The 17,586-nt window shown below is 41.6% G+C and overlaps 1 protein-coding gene across 1 annotated transcript in view; it reads right to left on the bottom strand.

Moving 5' to 3' along the window:
• Window positions 1–8,443, bottom strand: part of TSPAN14 (tetraspanin 14) — a 45,188-nt gene extending 36,745 nt beyond the window's left edge. Inside the window, exon 1 of the mRNA XM_042458970.1 lies at window positions 8,004–8,443. The gene's annotated coding sequence lies outside the window, so the exon portion shown is untranslated. The remainder of the gene's footprint in view (window positions 1–8,003) is intronic.
• Window positions 8,444–17,586: the final 9,143 nt, after the last annotated feature.

The following is a 17,586-nucleotide window of genomic DNA, read 5'->3' as shown; positions in this document are numbered from 1 at the left end:
ACCACCTTTGATAGGTGACTCCAGTCTCCTGCCTGACTCACTCCGTTTCAGCTCTCCACAAGGTCTACAGAGAGATTTACACAGACCTCACTCTCACATGACCTTTAAATGGCCAATACGCAGCTAAGACTTTCCACTGGAACAAGCTCCCTGTATTTGCTTATGCCATATAATTTTGTTTTCTTTGTTCAGAAAACTTGCCACCCATTTTTCTGACGCATCCATATCACTTGCAGCAGCTTACAACAATTAAACAAAACACATAACCGCAACAACCATTATCAACAACTCTTGTCATCACCCTTATTTATACCGTGCCTTTCCCCTAAAATTGCAATATCTCTGAAGTATCCTCTATCACACAACACACTTCCCTGGAGTGTTCACCAGTTCTGCACGTTACCCTTCCTCCAGGGAGATCAAAGGTTGCTCTACTTTATTCTTACAAGTATCCTATCAGGTATGTTAGATTGGACAATAGTGGCCTGCCCAAGTCTGCCACATTCCCAAAAGTCCCTTCAAGGCTGAAGGGGGGGGGGGGTGTTGTTGTTGTTTTAAAGTCAAGTCTTTCTGATCCAAACCCCTCACTATCATCCATCCTACCACATTGCTCCTTCTATCACCGACAGCAGCCAATCCGCCTAGCTGGGAAACTTTCTCCCACTGTGCCTTTTCCAGAGATGCTTTGCATTCATTTGGGACTTCCCCGTGACCTGTCTTAACCCTTTTATTGTACAGAGTAGAACGGTCAAAGACTGCAAAGAGTTACACAGAGAGCATCTGCTGTGGTAGGACAATCAGTCATTGGTGTTACCAAGGAGAAGGCAACAATTCAAGGTCTACTCACGTCACACACATAAACCAACACCTTTGTGTGTGTGTGTGTGTGTGTGTGTGTGTGTGTCCTTTTCAGAAAGGGAGAGAGAAGTCAGGGCCAGCTCACCACTAAGCAATCTCAGGCAGCTGTACAGGACATAACATTGTGAAACATGTTGCCGCGGTGAGCAAAAGCTGCAACAGACTTTCTCATTCCAGTTCCATCTCAACAGGTATGGTCAAGAAGACCATGTGGGAGAAAGGAAGGATTGGAGAGCTAGTTCAATGGGGAAGCCAAAAAAGAGGGGAGAAAGCCAGGTAAAAGAAAGGCAAAGGTAGGTAAAAGAAAGGCAAAGAGAAGAGCCCAGTCCCTGTACACATGGTTACATGAAGAGCTGTCATTCAGGATCACTTCATCCATATTTTCCACCTCTAAAATATTTTCCTCTGCTGCAATTTGGTGCAAAATATGCATATAATGAGAGCTGGAGTGGGTAGGTAACAGCCACAAAACAGGGCAGTTCAAAGACACTATAATCATAGAAATCAGTAAAAACTGCCAGGCATTTAGGAGTTGGAGCTTGAAAAAAAGGTGATTCAGAAAGGGGAGTTTACCACAGCTCTGTTTTTTCTGAGGAAACTGTTTTTAGACTGGGTTCCTTCAGAAAGATTAATCATCCTAACCAGGGCACATAGTACAACTGAAACTTGGCAACTGGAATGATTAGTAATAAAATCTGAAAACAACCTTGTCTTTCACTATGCCACAGAAGTGCATTTCAGGTATACAAAAATGAGGAATTTTTAGTGCCATCTGGACCGTTTCCCTTGACCAGATCATTTCCCTTGAAAGCAACACTGAGAAAGTATATGAAATTAAGTTTTCATTTAATATAGTCACAACACACATAAACATTCAAGGAACTTTATGAATTTGAATTTGTCTGAGCCTTTCGACCACATTAAATGACTTTTTGTTATCCCCCCTGCTTCTTTCAATCAAATTCTTTATTTCAACTATTTTGAACTACTGGACCATTTTTTAGATAATATACAGCAGGCAAAATTAGCTTGGCTCCTTGCAATATGCAGCACATGAATGAGAACTATCTTGGGGGGAAAAAAAGACCTGCTTGTTAAGAACTGGGTATCAAATGCTCACTTTGTCTTGTATCTGAATGGCCCACATATTTTGATCCCACGTCATCAAGAAACAGACTGGGGACGAGGAAAGCCAGTATTGTACTCATTGGCCTTGTTCAAACAAGCCTCTAACTCAGATACATGGCCTTTGGGGAGCTCTTTCACACTACACAATTATAACACTATGATTCCATTATGGTTTAGTGAAATCCTAGAGCAGTCTGGTAGAAAATTTTAACTACTCTTCCTTAGGTTCCCTGTTCTAGGAATCCATACAATCTTGCCATGGCAGCTAAAGTTAAATGATAGCACTATAACTGCATAATGTGAAAGGGCCCCAGATTTGGCTGGACTGCAACCCCTCATCCTTCTATGCTAGATCAGAAATACAATCCTACCCTCTTATTTCTTTACCCACTAATAGAAATTTGAGAGATCATTTGCTCAGAGCTGTAGCCCAAACCGCAGATACCACATTGGTAATAACTGGTACCTTGAACTCTATACAAAAGCAAACTTTACATGATATTTTTTCTATTATTATTATTACTATTATTATTATTATTATTATTATTATTATTATTGGTAACAAAAACAAAGTTTAACCATATTACATATCTATATGCATACCGTTATAATAACATCTGCCATTAAATCTTACATAATCTCTTGTTATTTTTTTCTTTGATATACACCTCTATACATCTTTAAGTATTTCTCTTACTATTGTTTCATCTTTCTTTTCCATACATGATACTTTCTATATGATTCATCACATGGGAAGCAGTGAGGCAAAGACAATCACAAAGAAGTCACCATCCGAACTGTTCCCTCTCCATCACAGGGACATCAGTCATCAGCTGCCTGACAAATCTACAATGATCTGTGTTAGTATGTGTGTTTTACTGCATTTTGATGTTACTTTTAAGCAGGGGTAGGCAACCTGCGGCCCGCGGGCCGGATGCGGCCCGGCAAGGCCTTGGGACCGGCCCCCGGCCTGGTCCTGCCACCGATTGCCGCTGGGGCCTTAGGGGGGCAATTGTCTATAGAAGTCTCAGAAACATGCATTTATATTAACATTTTTTAAAGAATCAGCCATTTTTTTTCACGTGTCCCCCATTTTTTTAAAAAAGGTGTCTTCCATTTGAAAATTTTGTCCTACATTTGTCCTGGTTTATTTATATATTTAATTTTTTTAAAAAAATTATTTATTTATTTATTTTTTTGCTTCGGCCCCCCAGTTGTCTGAGGGACAGCAACCCGGCCCCCGGCTCAAAAAGGTTGCCTACCCCTGCTTTTAAGCCATCCTGGAAGGCTCTGTAACCTGAAAGACAGAATATAGATAACAGTTGTTGTTGTTGTTGCTGCTGCTGTGTGATTTCAAGTCCTTTCCGACTTATGACAATCCTAAGGCAAATTCTCCATGAGGTTTTCTTGGCAAGTTTTGTTCAGAGGAGGTATGCCATTGCCTTCCCCTGAGGCTGAGAGAGAGTGACTTGCCCAAGGTCACCCGGTACAGACCAACTAATGAATAAGAACACAGAGCTAAGAAAAATCTGAAGTGATACACTGACATCCAGGCAAACGTTGACATTTTTATTACTGTAGAACAGTATGGGTAACAGGGCTACCGTCCATAACTCTCTTTGGTGATACAGTCAGCCCTCCATATCCAAAGATATTTTTATCCACGGATTTAAGCATCCACAGTTTGAAAATATTTAAAACATAGGCAAGCCCCCCAAAGCAAATTCTGATTTTGCCATTTTATATAAGGGACACCAACTTACTATGTCATTCAATTTAATGGGACTTGACCATCAATGGATTTTGGTACCCATGGGGGATCCTGGAACCAAACTCCAGCATATACCAAGGGCCCGAAGTATTTGTTTGCACTAGTCACGCAACAGAAAAGCAGCACTCAACATGTGATCAGTTTACAACTCTGGAACTCTGTTGGTATGCAATTGCTAGATGGTTGCTCTGAGTTTCCTAACCAGCTACTGGAAAGCGGGTGCAAGAACTCAAATGACTTTCAGCAACAGAAGGAAGATTCACACAAGGAGCAGGCTCAGACCTTATGGGCAAGATGAGGACAATTTGGCAGTATAATTCCATTTTCAGTGGCAACTCTTTCACGACTGCCACACTGACCCTTGGTAAACACCAAATATAGCCACTCTAACCACTATGCACAATTGCCTATCATGTGGTCTGGTGAAGGAATGCTAGAACAATTTCTTCCTTCTCTACCAGTCTGTTACAGTTTCATGAAAGGTCTTCTGTTCAACTGTGGACATCATATAACAAGTATAGTGGGCCCCCACATTCACGGAGGTTAGGGGCTCATGACCCCCATGAAAATGGAAAAAATAAAAAACCCTATTTGTTTTACCTGAGAGAACACCTATCTAGCAATCTCTAGGTCCTCCGGTGCAACTCTGTGGTCATTCTATGCAGCAGACGCTGACCATAGAATCAAATTGGAGAACCTACAAATGCCTATAGAAATGTTTTTTCTAGGAATTTCTAGCTCTTCCATCAGAATTCTATGGTCAATTTTCAGCAAAGTTGCACCAGAGGATCTAGAAATTCCTAGAGAAAACATATCAATCAATTATGTGGATAAGCAAATCCACAAAGCCCAAAGCTGCAAATGTGGGGGGCTGACTGTAGACTGGAGTACAAAGGATGGAGAGTTATCTCTAACTTCTACCAGAGCACTCACTCACTTGCACAAGGCTACCAGGAAAGCTATTAAATAAACAGCGGCTTTGACATAAAACAATGATGCACACTGACAGGGCCAAAACTGAACATGGAATAGTTTGTAGAGTAGCAAGCTTCACTGCCATATTTAGACTGATTAATATGCTACAGTTACATTCTGTCAAGACAGAGGGGAGAAGAGTCTCATTTACTTTAAGCCAGATGTGGGATATAAGCTCTCCAAACTCAGATCTACTGAATCCACAAGGTCTCCTTCACACACAGACATGCCATTTCCCAGCTAAATATATTGGCTCTGAAATAAACCATCCGTCAAGAAGCAGACTACAGAGCAGAACAAAGTTTTTTTCTAATGAACTGTGGAGAAACCAGTACTTGGTGACTTGGCAAGCAAGAGGCAGGAATGGTGCTTTTAACACATCAGCGTATCAGAAGCAGAAAGCTGGAGGGATAGAATCATAGAGTTGGAAGAGACAACAAGGGCCATCCAGTCCAACCCCCTGACATGCAGGAACTCTCAGTCAAAGCATCCCCAACAGATGGCCATCCAACCTCTGCTTAAAGACCTCCAAGGAGGGAGACTCCACTACACTCCAAGGGAGTGTGTTCCACTGTCAAACAGCCTTTACTGTCAGGAAGTTCTTCCTAATGTTGAGGTGGAATCTCTTTCCCTGTAGCTTGCATCCACTGCTCCGAGTCCAAGTATCTGGAGCAGCAGAAAACAAGTCAGCTTCCTCCTCAATATGACATCCCTTCAAGTATTTAAACAGGGCTATCATATCACCTCTCAACCTTCTCTTCTCCAGGCTAAACATCCCCAGCTCCCTAAATCTTTCCTCACAGGACATTGTTTCCAGGCCCTTCACCATTCTAGTCGCCCTCCTTTCAACACGCTCCAGTTTTTCAACATCCTTTTTAAATTGTGGTGCCCAGAACTGGACACAATATTCCAGGTGGGACCTGACCAAAGCAGAATAGAGTGGCACTATTTCTTCCCTTGATCTAGACACCATACTTCTATTGATGCAGCCGAAAATCGCATTGGCCTTGTTGACTGTCACATCACACTGTTGACTCATGTTCAACTTGTGGTCTACTTGGACTCCTAGATCCCTTTCACATGTAGTCTCATTCAGCCAGGTGTCCCCCATCCTATATCTGTGCATTTTATTTTTCCACCCTAAGTACCTTGCTGAATTTCATTTTTGTTAGCTTTAGCCCAGCTTTCTAATCTGTTAAGGACATTTTGAATTTTGATCCTGTCCTCTGAGGCATTAGCTACTTCTCCTAATTTGGTGTCATCTGCAAATTTGAAAAGTATGCCCTCTTTTCCTTCATCTAAGTCATTGATAAAGCTGTTGAATAGCACTGGGCCCAGGACAGAGCCCTCTGGGACCCCACTGGTCACTTCTCTCCAGGATGAAAAAGAGCCATTGTTGAGCACCCTTTGGGTTTGGCCGGTCAACCAATTACAAATCCATGTAACAGTAACTTGTCTAGCCCACATTTTACAAGCTTGTTTGCAAGAATTTTAGTATCCCCAGGGAGTCCTGGAACCAAACCCCAGCAGATAACAAGGGCCCGCTATATACTGTTTAATTGTAAACCATCTTCAGTCCAACTAGTGGATGCACAGAAAGCACACATATCAGTAAATAAGCTTAAAAGTCACAATGATTTTTTACTCAAAATGAATTGGCACTGGAAGGTTCAGATTGGATATTCAGGCTGCAATCTTCATCCGGACATAAATCCCACTAAATTCAATGGGACTTCCATTTGAGTTGATACAGAGCAATGCCCTGTTAGTTCTGAAAATACTTTTGCAAATCTTTCCTCCTCCTTACCTTGTTATTTGATGCAGAGAGTATCAGACTTGTGAGCTTCATTCTAATGTATCGGGCTGGACCTGCACTGAAGAAATAATCCAATTTGACACCACTTTAACTGCCCTGGCTCCAAATTATGGATTCCTGGGATTTATAGTTTGTTGTGGCACCAGTGCTCTCTGACACAGAAGACAAAATATCTCATGAAACAACAGGATTCCCTAGCATTCAGCCATGGCAGTTCAAGCAACATTCAACTGCACTATTTCTGCACTGCATATCCAGCCCCAGGAACCAGATTTCAGACCTCATCCAAAGCTTTCACCTGAAACCAAGCATATGACTAAGCAACCCAAAAAGCCAAAGGAATGAGCCATGGGTGGGACAGATAAGGAATAACTTTCCATTCAAAACAGCAACAGGAACCCCATTGTGGGAAGACAGGAAGCAAACTCTCTGAAAAAGTAGTGGAAGAACAGGATCCTGTTTTCATGGAAGGGTCAGAAGGGTGGAAATAAAATAAAAAGAACTTCTCCAGAAGGTTTACCCTTCCTGTTAGTTAAGCTGGCCCTTTTAAGTTGCTGTCAAAGGAAAAACTCACACAAAATTTGTTTCTTTTTTTAATAAAAATGTTTCCAAACCAATAAACATCTGCTAAGTGCGAATATTTTTAAACACACATGTATACTTCCCAGAAAAAATAGACAATGTTGCAACTTTGTCCTCCACAATAATAATAATAATAACAAGAGTTAACTCAAACAATTAGAAGGGAGTTGTGTGTTTTTTTCAGTCTGCATTTGAGGGGGAAAAGTGAGGAAAGTCACCCTTTCAGAAGCATCACCAATATATATATATATAGTCATTTAACCACAAATTCTCAGTATACCATGTCTCTTGCAAAATGTCCACCATAGTTATAAAATTGATAAAGGAGTGGTCTTGGTGTTTGTTACTCCATCCAGCAACATTCCAGCAAACGTGTATTAAGCTTACTATATATATATATATATATATATATATATATATATTACTAAATACTACAATAAAATACTCAATGCTATGTGCTGGGAAATACAAAGGATCATAACTTTGTGCCAAAGATCAACACCCACTGAATGCCTCCCTGCTTCCTGAAAGGCCCAACCAAGTGCCCAGATGAACATGTTTGCTTTCAGATTGCAAAGAATTGAATCCCAGTAGACCAAAACATAAAATAAAATAAACACACACACACAATAGAAAGCTGGGACTGGCCACGAGTGCACAACAAAGCAGAGAGAGAGGAAAGAGAGAGGGAACTGGCCTTGTAGGGAGGGATCAACAGGAAAGAAAAGCTCAACTCCAGCCCCAAAACAATGAAGGAAAGAAATATATCTACATATAATATAATCAAGGTTAGAAACTGGAAGGAGGGGAGACTGAGGGCAAAACTCCCATAGGATCTGTTTACAGAGAGAGATCAGGGGAAGCAGGACTTACCAAAGAGCTAAGTTGCACCAAGTTGGGGGCAAAGGACCCAGAAGTTGCTTTTTTGGAAATAGAGCTGTTGTTTGTTTGTTTGTTTGTTCTCAGCTGCTTTCCTGCTTGGAGAATTCCATGAGATCCGGCTGCTGCAATACAGTTGCAGAGAAAGAGATGCAAGAGCTTAGGCTTGGAAAATAGAAAATAATAAAGAGGTAGAGAGAGAGAGAGAAAGAGGAGGTAAAGGAGTTGCTGCTGGAGATCCTGGGTGGTGGTTGCTGCTCTTGTTCTCGCCCAGAACAGGAAATCTCATGTGCAAAACTGGCCACGCCTGTCTCACAACCCTCCCCCAAAGGCGTCTAGTTGGAGAGAGAGAAACGAATGGGAAGACCGGGGCCCCTGAAATGCCTCCCTCCTCTTCTTTTCCCTTCTTCCTCTGAGCCTAATATCCATTGCTTGCTAACAGGGCTGCCAGGTCCCTGGGAATCTACTGTGGAATTAATCCACTGCTGTGACAATATCTGCTCATAGGCTTTGTTGCCTCTGGGCAAAGCAGCCACACAAGTTGCAAGAGGCCTGGCTGGGAGGTCCAAAGTCCCCTGCCTTCCACACCATGGTCTCATTCCAGCTGCAGAAAGGAAGCAGTTTGATACCAGCTTGAACTCATAGAATCATAGAGTTGGAAGAGACCACAAGGGCCATCCAGTCCCAACCCCCTGCCATGCAGGAACTCTCAGTCAAAGCATCCCTGACAGATGGCCATCCAACCTCTGTTTAAAGACCTGCAAGGAAGGAGACTCCACCACACTCCAAGGGAGTGTGTTGCACTGTCAAACAGCCTTTACTGTCAGGAAGTTCCTCCTAATGTTGAGGTGGAATCTCTTTCCCTGTAGCTTGCATCCATTGTTCCGAGTGCCAACACATCTGACAGTCTTGATGAGGAATCTGTACTCAGGACAAGAGACTACTGCCAGAAAACAACATCGAGAAGCAGAATGATTCCCAATTGGTAAAGGGGTCAGACAAGGCTGTATCCTTTCACCCTATCTGTTCAATTTGTATGCAGAACATATAAGAAAAAGCTGTCTTGGACACAAAAGAAAGAGGAGTGAAGATAGGAGGAAGGTCCAAGTAGACCACAAGTTGAACATGAGCCAACAATGCGATGTGACAGCTAAAAAGGCCAATGCAATTAGTGTCACTCTATTCTGCTCTGGTCAGGCCCCACCTGGAATACTGTGTCCAATTCTGGGCACTACAATTTAAAAAGATGTTGAGAAACTGGAACGTGTCCAAAGGAGGATGACTAAAATGGTGAAGGGTCTGGAAACCATGTCCTATGAGGAACGACTTAGGGAGCTGGGGATGTTTAGCCTGGAGAAGGGAAGGTTAAGAGGTGATATGATAGCATTGTTTGAAGGGATGTTGTTTTCTGCTGCTCCAGAGACTAGAATGTGGAACAGTGGATGAAAGCTACGTGAAAAGAGATTCCACCTCAATGTTAGGAGGAACTTCCTGACAGTAAGGGCTGTTTGACAGTGGAACACACTTCCTCGGAGTCTGAAGTCTCCTTCCTTAGAGGTCTTTAAACAGAGGTTGGATGGCCATCTGTCAGGGAGGCTTTGATTGAGATTTCCTGCATGGCAGGGAGTTGGACTGGATGGCCCTTGTGATCTCTTCCAACTCTATGATTCAATAATCTAAGTTATGCAGATGACACCATAGTTCTTGTAGAATACTTCAAAGACCTTGAAGAACTACTAAGGAACATCAAAGAAGAAAGTGCAAAGGCAGGTTTAACGTTAAACATAAAGACAACAAAAACAAAGACCACCGAGGACCTTCACACAAGCTCAAACTAGACAATGAAGAAATAGAAACAGTAAAAGAATCTTCATACCCAGCATCAAACATTGATAGAAATGGGGACTTAAGCCAGAAAATCATTAAAAGATTAAGAATGGAGAGGGTGGCTATGAAAGAACTAGAAAAGTTTCCAAAATACAAAGATATACAACTCAGCACAAAACTAAGAATCATACAAGCCATTGTATTCAATATTACCATGTATGGATGTGAGAGCTGAACAGTTAAGAAAGATGATAGGAAGAAAATCAATTCATATGAGATGTGGTGCCAGAGAAGTGTGCTGAGGATCCCATGGACAGCCAAAAGGACAAACAAATGGGTCCTAGAGCAGATCAAGCCAGAAACCTCCCTGGAAGCCAAGATGACCAAACTGAGGCTGTCATACTTCAGGCACTTCATGAGAAAGAAGGACTCACTGGAAAAGACATTAATGCTTGGAAAGGTGGAGGGAAGTAGGAAGAGATGAAGGCCGCATGCCAGGTGGATGGACTCTATTAAGAGGGTCACGGGTTTTATGGAGTTTTATGAGCAATGAAGGACAGGGGTCTTGGAGATGTCTCATCCATAGAGTCGCCATGAGTCGAGATCGGTTCGAGGGCAGTTAACAACAAATAACTGCCATGGCTCAATGCTATGGAATTATGGGAACTGTAATGTGTAGGATACTGTGTTTAGTTTTTCTCTGTCAGAGAGTTCTGTTGCCACAGCAAACCTGTAGTTTATTGGTTGTTGTTAGGTCTTCAAGTCATTTTTGACTTGTCGCAAATCTAAGGTGAATCTATCCTGGGATTTTGTCAGCCAGATTTATTCAGAGGAGGTTTGCCATTGCTTTTGCCTGAGACTGAGAGAGTGTGACTTGCCCAAGGTCACTCAGTGGATTTCATGGCCAAGCAAACAAATTATAAATCACAGACTCTTGAAAGATAAAGCTATTGTCGGCACAATGCATTTGTTCTTGCTGCTGTTATTGTTGTGTGCGCTTTCAAGTTGTTTCTGGCTTATGGCAAACCTAAGGTGAAACTATCATGGGGTTGTCTTGGCAAGTTTCTTCACAGGGGAGTTGCCATTGCCATCCTCTGAGGCTGAGGGAGTATGACTTGCCCAAGGTCACCCAGTGGATTTACATGGCCCTGCCATGGTTTGAACCCTAGTCTCCAATGTCCAATGCTCAAACCATTATGCCAAGCTGGCTCTCTCAGAGCAGAGCAGTGAATACTGAACCACAATTTCAAGAGAAATACTCTAGGATGAGGAAACCATTCAATGATGAAACCCTGGATGACGAGAGAGATAGCAGTTCAGAAGATACATTCAACACATTTTCTTAAGTAGAGTTTTCAGCAATTCACAGGAAATCCCATGAATGGTTTGTTGCTGGAGTATGACTGTTTCTTCCCGGGATAAGTCCTCTCTAATCACGACATCATCTGAAAATCTTCATTGTGATCTCGCAATTTTGATAAATTCCTAGGTGAGAGAAGAGACAACCAGTGTTGGCTGGTTTAAACCAAATGACTTGGTATTGTTTTTTTAAAAAAACACTCCTGGGCTTCATCCACATTGCAGAAATAATCCACTTTGACACCACTTTGGCTCAATGCTCTGGAATCCTTGGAACTGTAGGTTTTACAAAGGTATTTAGTCTTCTCTGTCAGACGGCACTGGTGCCACAACAAACTACAATTCTCAGGATCCCAGCCGATTGAGTCATGACCATTACAGTGGGTTCAAACTGGATTATTTCTACAGTGCAGATGTAGCCATAGTTTTTTTAATTGGTTATTCATGTGTGTGTGTGTCTGGGTCTGGCTGGCTATTATTTCTATTTTCCAACCCTCATACTGGAACTACAAAGATTAACTGTATTTAAACATTTTAACTTTGTTGTTCATTGTTAGACCAGTGTCAGTTGCTTCTTTTTAACGCCTTAATTTTATAGTGCAAGAAAAGCCATTCAGAAATCCCCCAGTTTACACAAGTTGAACCCAAGTAACTTGCTTTAAAAGAGCAAGGAACAATTTAACATCTGAATATCTGAAAGCCTTTTCGGTGTTTTTATTCAAAATGTTTAATGCCAGTGCTAATGTTTAACTTCTATTTTGTGTGTTTTCTGAAAAGTGCTTTTGCATTTTCATGTTACTATTTGTTCATATTTAATTATAAGTAGTAAGTAGGGCTAATGCTTAACATTAACATTCATGGTTTCATCTATTTCAGAGAGTACTTCACATGTTTTACTACGCTTGGTCTACATATATTCAGATTTAATAGGAATAATAAGTGGGGAGGGAAATTAATTGAAAGCTGTAAATCATATCAAAGCCTAATACGTTTTAATGTTAGAAAATATCAAAACATGGTTGGTCAAGCTTTCCAGTCATAAAATACTGTAATGTTTCACAGTGGCGGGATACAGACTGCCCCAAAAGGGCGGTCTCCCGCCTCCCTGGTTTGCTCCGCAAGGGAGCCGCAGCAGACAAACCGCGTGGCTCCATCACGGAGCAAAAAGAACCCACAAAAAGCAGGTTCTTCTTATGGTGTCTTTGTGACGCTGCAAGCCACAAAGGCGCCTGGATGTGTGGACGCTATGTGTCTGTCACATCAAAATGGCGGCGCCCGTATGTACAGGGTGCTGCCATTTTGACGCCCACGTCATGTGCGAGGGGCAAGTTGCGTCTGGAAGCACCACCCCTCGCACGTAACGACGGCGCCCCATAGGGCCCATCTGTGCAGCGCCAGTATTAATATAGTAAGCAGGACTCAGTTGTTTTTCCATTAAAACATTTTAAAAACAGTTTGAAGATTACATGTGCTAGGAGGATCTCTAGCAGTTTGCTTTTATCTAAGACTGCAGGGATGAGCAAGATTCATCTTCTCGCCACTCTGCGGAGTTAGCTGAGTATAAATTATTTCTGTACTTTGAACTCAATTTGTAGCAACTGAGGTAAGCTGAGGACAAAGGGGGAAAGCAGAGGGAGAGAAAATGGAATATTTTAAATGTAGCTGAAAAAGTGGGAAAGTAGAGGATTGATCAGGAGTATCCCTGATAAACTGGGACAGTTGGAAGGTATGATGGTGTGACTAAGAGAGGTGTTAACATGTGATTGAAGTAGGTTCAGGGTGTACACCTCATTTCTTAGCAGTAGTAACATGCTGAGAGTGGGTCCATCCTTCCCTTCAAAACAGCTGGGCTTAATCTTTCACCTCCAAACCCAGGAAATACTCCAAGTGCTGCATTTCTGCCACCACTGAGCTCTTGATAAGTCTTAATAAATAACAAAATTGTGAGACATAGGCTCAGTGGGTGGTTCTTCTTCCAGCATGTGCAGATGGAAATTGCACCCAGTGAAATTCAGATGGCTGTGCAGCTGAAATCTATCCATAACATCCATAGAACCCGTGCCTTCTTCTGTATGTTAAATTTTCACATATTTAATTTCTCTTTGACAGGCACCCAGTGAATATCCTGGGCCTTCTAGACCTTAACAGGAACTGTACAGCTCCCTCTCCTTATGTGGTACAACAGGATGGGAAGCAGGTGGTCCTCCAGAGAGCTTTGGGATACAATCTGCAGTATCCTTCCCCATTGACTGTGCTGGCTAGGACTACTGATTCTTGTTGTGCATCAGCATCTGGAAGGCTACACAGTTAACACCTCTGAGGTAGAAGGTTGGAAAGTGGTAAAAGCCTGCTGAGGACCTGAGTGCTAAATTTGGCTTTATTTGATCTGCAGTGGTAAAGAGGACTGCAATAAAACAAATGTAGATGCCCAGCAGAGGTCACTCTTGCAATGTAACTGTCTTTGTTGTAACACCGAGCAGAATCAAACAGCTCTGTTCAATGTTATCAGCTTAACTTTTCCAATAATTACCCTTGTGATATTGTCATCTTTTGTTTTTAGTAGACAGCTGTAAGTTGCAACACTTAAATCGTCCTGTTCTAAACTTTCAGCTACCAGATAGTGAAGAAATGATCTAAAATGCCCAAGGCAAACTCAGTGGTAGAATTCTGCGAGTATAACTTAGGCTGAACGTACATATCATTTTAAATGGGACAGTACTGTTTATTTCATATTTCCAAACTGCTCCGTTGTTTTAAAACAAACGTAAATTTTTACCCGTTTTCAAGAAAACACCCTAGCATGTTGCAGAAATGGTTAGATCTGTTTGAAATTGTGGTTGTAAAAACAATAACACCGTGTGTCATGGAGTACAAGACATTTTATAACGTATTGAAAGACCAAAATTTGTTGCATAAGATTACTTAATTGGAGAAATATCCATGGTATGATCCTGGTGAAATACAGTCTCCCTCTATGTCTACCTAAATTTTTGTATGAGTTCTGCCACTGAAGAATAATTGTTAGCTCAATATGTTCATATAATAAAACTTTTGCTATCATCTTATTTTGTTATGGAGTATTACATAACCCTTCTGTTTTTGTCATCCTAATGTCCCATTTTTGTCTCAGGGAAATAGCATCAGCCTAACATAACTGTTTATTCAGTGGGGGGAGTACATATAGCTCTTGAATTCCCACCATCATTCACCATTGGCAATGGTGGCTAGGGATGATGAGTTTTGCAGTCAAACAACATCTGGATGTTCCATGCTGTAAAGTCAGAAACCCTGTAACTCCACACTAGGTGGATTCTGAAATCTGGAGAGGTGGAGATACTAAAATTAGCACACAAACTGAGAGTTTGTTTTCAAAGGATACAAAAATGTCATTTTATTTTTTTAAAAATGATGAGGAGGCAGGAGGATGGTGTTCCATTTAGAATGTACTTTCTCAAATAAAGGATTCATGTTATGGTAAGGTCAGTTGGGTCATAACTGTTAAATCAGTTTGAAAATACATTCTCTTAATTTGTGGATGTTGGTAATTTTGAGGGCCCATCATTGGCCCGAGAGACCGTAGTATCTTTCCCCATGAATTTATTTTACTTCTTTACCTCCAAACTTTCCAATTGCCAAGAATATTCCCTCAGGAAAAATTCCATTCCCAGCATTTTTTGCTTTCTGCCATTCTGTGTTTGACATACACATAGTCTAAGCATATCACTCAAGCCAATGTAGAGCATTGGTTCTCAATCTGGAAGTCTCCAGATCTTATTCAACACCATCCCACATAATCCATGACCAAGGGTCATGCTGCCTGATGCTCCTGAAAGCTGAAGTCCAACAAGACCTGATCACACAAACAACATTTTGCAATCTCCTACCTAGAACTTTATTCCTGACCCACACCACTTTTTCTAGGAAAAACCCAGGCCTGGCATTGATGGACGCATACCTTCTCTAAAAAAACCAAGCAGCCTCTAAGAGTGCTTCTACACTAACAAAAAAATCCAGCTTTTCTTTTGGGTCACCCAACCACAGCCTTTGCTACACACACTGAGGCAAGTTCAGGAGAACTATCCACACAGTTCTCTTTCCAACACACCCGTCTGATAAATTCAACTCCCCACATGCATGTCAGTGTATGTATTTCTGAACTCTTACCCGCTCCCACTGACATCACTATGGAGCAGTCCACACACATGCTCAAATATCTGGATTTTCAACTCAAAACCAGGATAAATCCCCATTTTCCTTCTCCTCAGGTGATGAAAAGAATTCAGCTCCAATCTTCCTATACATCATTTGGACAGCTCACTGTGAAAATTATGTGAGAACATTTTATTTGACCTGTATAGATGCATTATTAGGAATGAAGACTGTGTCATCATCAATGCTGGCTAGAACTGATAGTAGTCCAGCAACAGCAGGAGTACCATGTCCCATAGCATGAGGCAGAGTGATAGGGTCATCAAAGTCTATTTGGGTCACCAAATATTGTTAGAACTAGACTGCCCCCCAAAAACCAGAAATGGTCAGACTATAGGGCCATACAAGTGGTTATGGTATTCAAACATTCGCAGCAGTGGTGTGGGATTTGTAAGAAAAAACAGCTCCTGTGCATTTGAGGACTTGAAGCAGCTACAAATGTCATACAAACTAACACATTATAAGTCAACTCTCCATATCCATGGATTTTTTTATCCACAGATTTGATCATCCACACCTTGAAAATATGAACAAAAATCTAAATTCCAAAAAGGAAACCTTGATTTTGCCATTTTATATAATGGACACCATTTTACTTTGCAATTGTGTTTAATGGGACTTGAGCATCTATGGGTTTTAGTATCCACAGAAGGTCCTGGAACCAAACCCCAGCAGATACCAAGGGCCCACCGCATATACAAACTGGCAGCTGATTATCTAATACTCATTTCTTTTTCCACAGTTTGTCTGATAAACAAGAAAGATGACTCAAAATGGAGGTGGAGGTGAGCAAACCAGATTGGTCCTCTAGCTATGAGGAAACAATGATCCCTCATAATGACAGACAGTGACATCATAGCCATGATGTGTGTAAGTCAAGACCACCACAATCTACCTGAGCAGCTAAAGAGCTGTATGTAGACCTGATGGTCTTTGCTTTTAAAGGACATGGAGGACGTGGGTGTTTCAGTGACCTTTGGCTGTTGCTAAGAGGTGAGTAGTTCATATCTCCTCTTGGAGAATACCCCATCACTATCTACGAGATGAAAAACACTAGCAAATAATGGGAATGGTCTGAATGGCATATTATATAATTGCACTGGAAGTGTGCTTACCATTCAGAGTAAATCCCACTAAATACAATGGAGATTATTTTTCAGATATATGTGTATGTATCTCAGCTAGAGGTACTGCTCTGTTCCCCATATTGCAAATGATGGGAGATGCAGTCCAAATACCTCTGGATGGCCATAAACATCCAATCCTTGCTTTAGTTCTCCAGCTGTCTTGACCCACAATTCCTTACCATTGACCATGTTAATGGGACTAATAGAAGCTATAGGCCAGTGATGGCGAACCTATGGCACGCGTGCCAGAGGTGACACTCAGAGCCCTCTCTGTGGGCACACATGCTGTAGCCCTAGCACAGAGTTTGCCAGTTTCTTACTAGAAAGCCAGAGGGATGTGGCACTTTGCAATAAATAAGTGGGGTCTGGGTTGCAGTTTGGGCACTCGGTCTGTAAAAGGTTCACCATCACTGCTATAGGCCAAGTCATCTGGAAGACCAAAGATTCTTTACCCTTACTGAAAAAGCAACTTGTGTGAAAATGTTCTTTCACTGATACGGGCTAAACAACAAGCAATACTAAGTGTTTTGAAGACTTGTACAAGTTTAATTATTCATTTGTAATAGGTGTGGATGGTGGTTTAATTCAGTACAGCAGAACATGGGGAATAACCATTCTTTCCAATTGTCCTAATCCTGGAGAGAAAAATGGCCTCCCCAAACTGTAGTTAACAACACAGGGAAAAGAGCTCTGTCCAGTGCCAGTGGAGATTTGCTTGTTTTAACAGTCCTCAGTGAAGCCTGGGAGTTTAATTTTTTTGTCAGGATTGCTACAGGTGAAGGATATATTTTTGAAATGGTCTGTGGTCCAAATGTAGTAACACATTTAACATAACTTGTAGAAAGTCACAAACCTAGAAGTGAGATGGGCAATCCATGTTTGGATTTTCAAGGCTGGGGGAGTGGAGAAGCTATAAAGACTTCTTATATCCCCTGGTTCCTGGATGAAGAGCAGCCCCAAGTAACTTTTGACTGGAGAAAATGGCCCAGTAGGAAACCACTTTTGCCCTCCAATACCGTGTCTAGTTTGATATTTGTGGGAGAATAAAAAAAATC

The sequence above is a fragment of the Sceloporus undulatus genome, chromosome 3, assembly GCF_019175285.1.
Source record: "Sceloporus undulatus isolate JIND9_A2432 ecotype Alabama chromosome 3, SceUnd_v1.1, whole genome shotgun sequence".
Lineage (NCBI taxonomy): Eukaryota > Metazoa > Chordata > Lepidosauria > Squamata > Phrynosomatidae > Sceloporus > Sceloporus undulatus.
The sequence above is the reverse complement of the archived record's forward strand: the minus strand, read 5'-3'. Positions and strand labels throughout refer to the sequence as shown.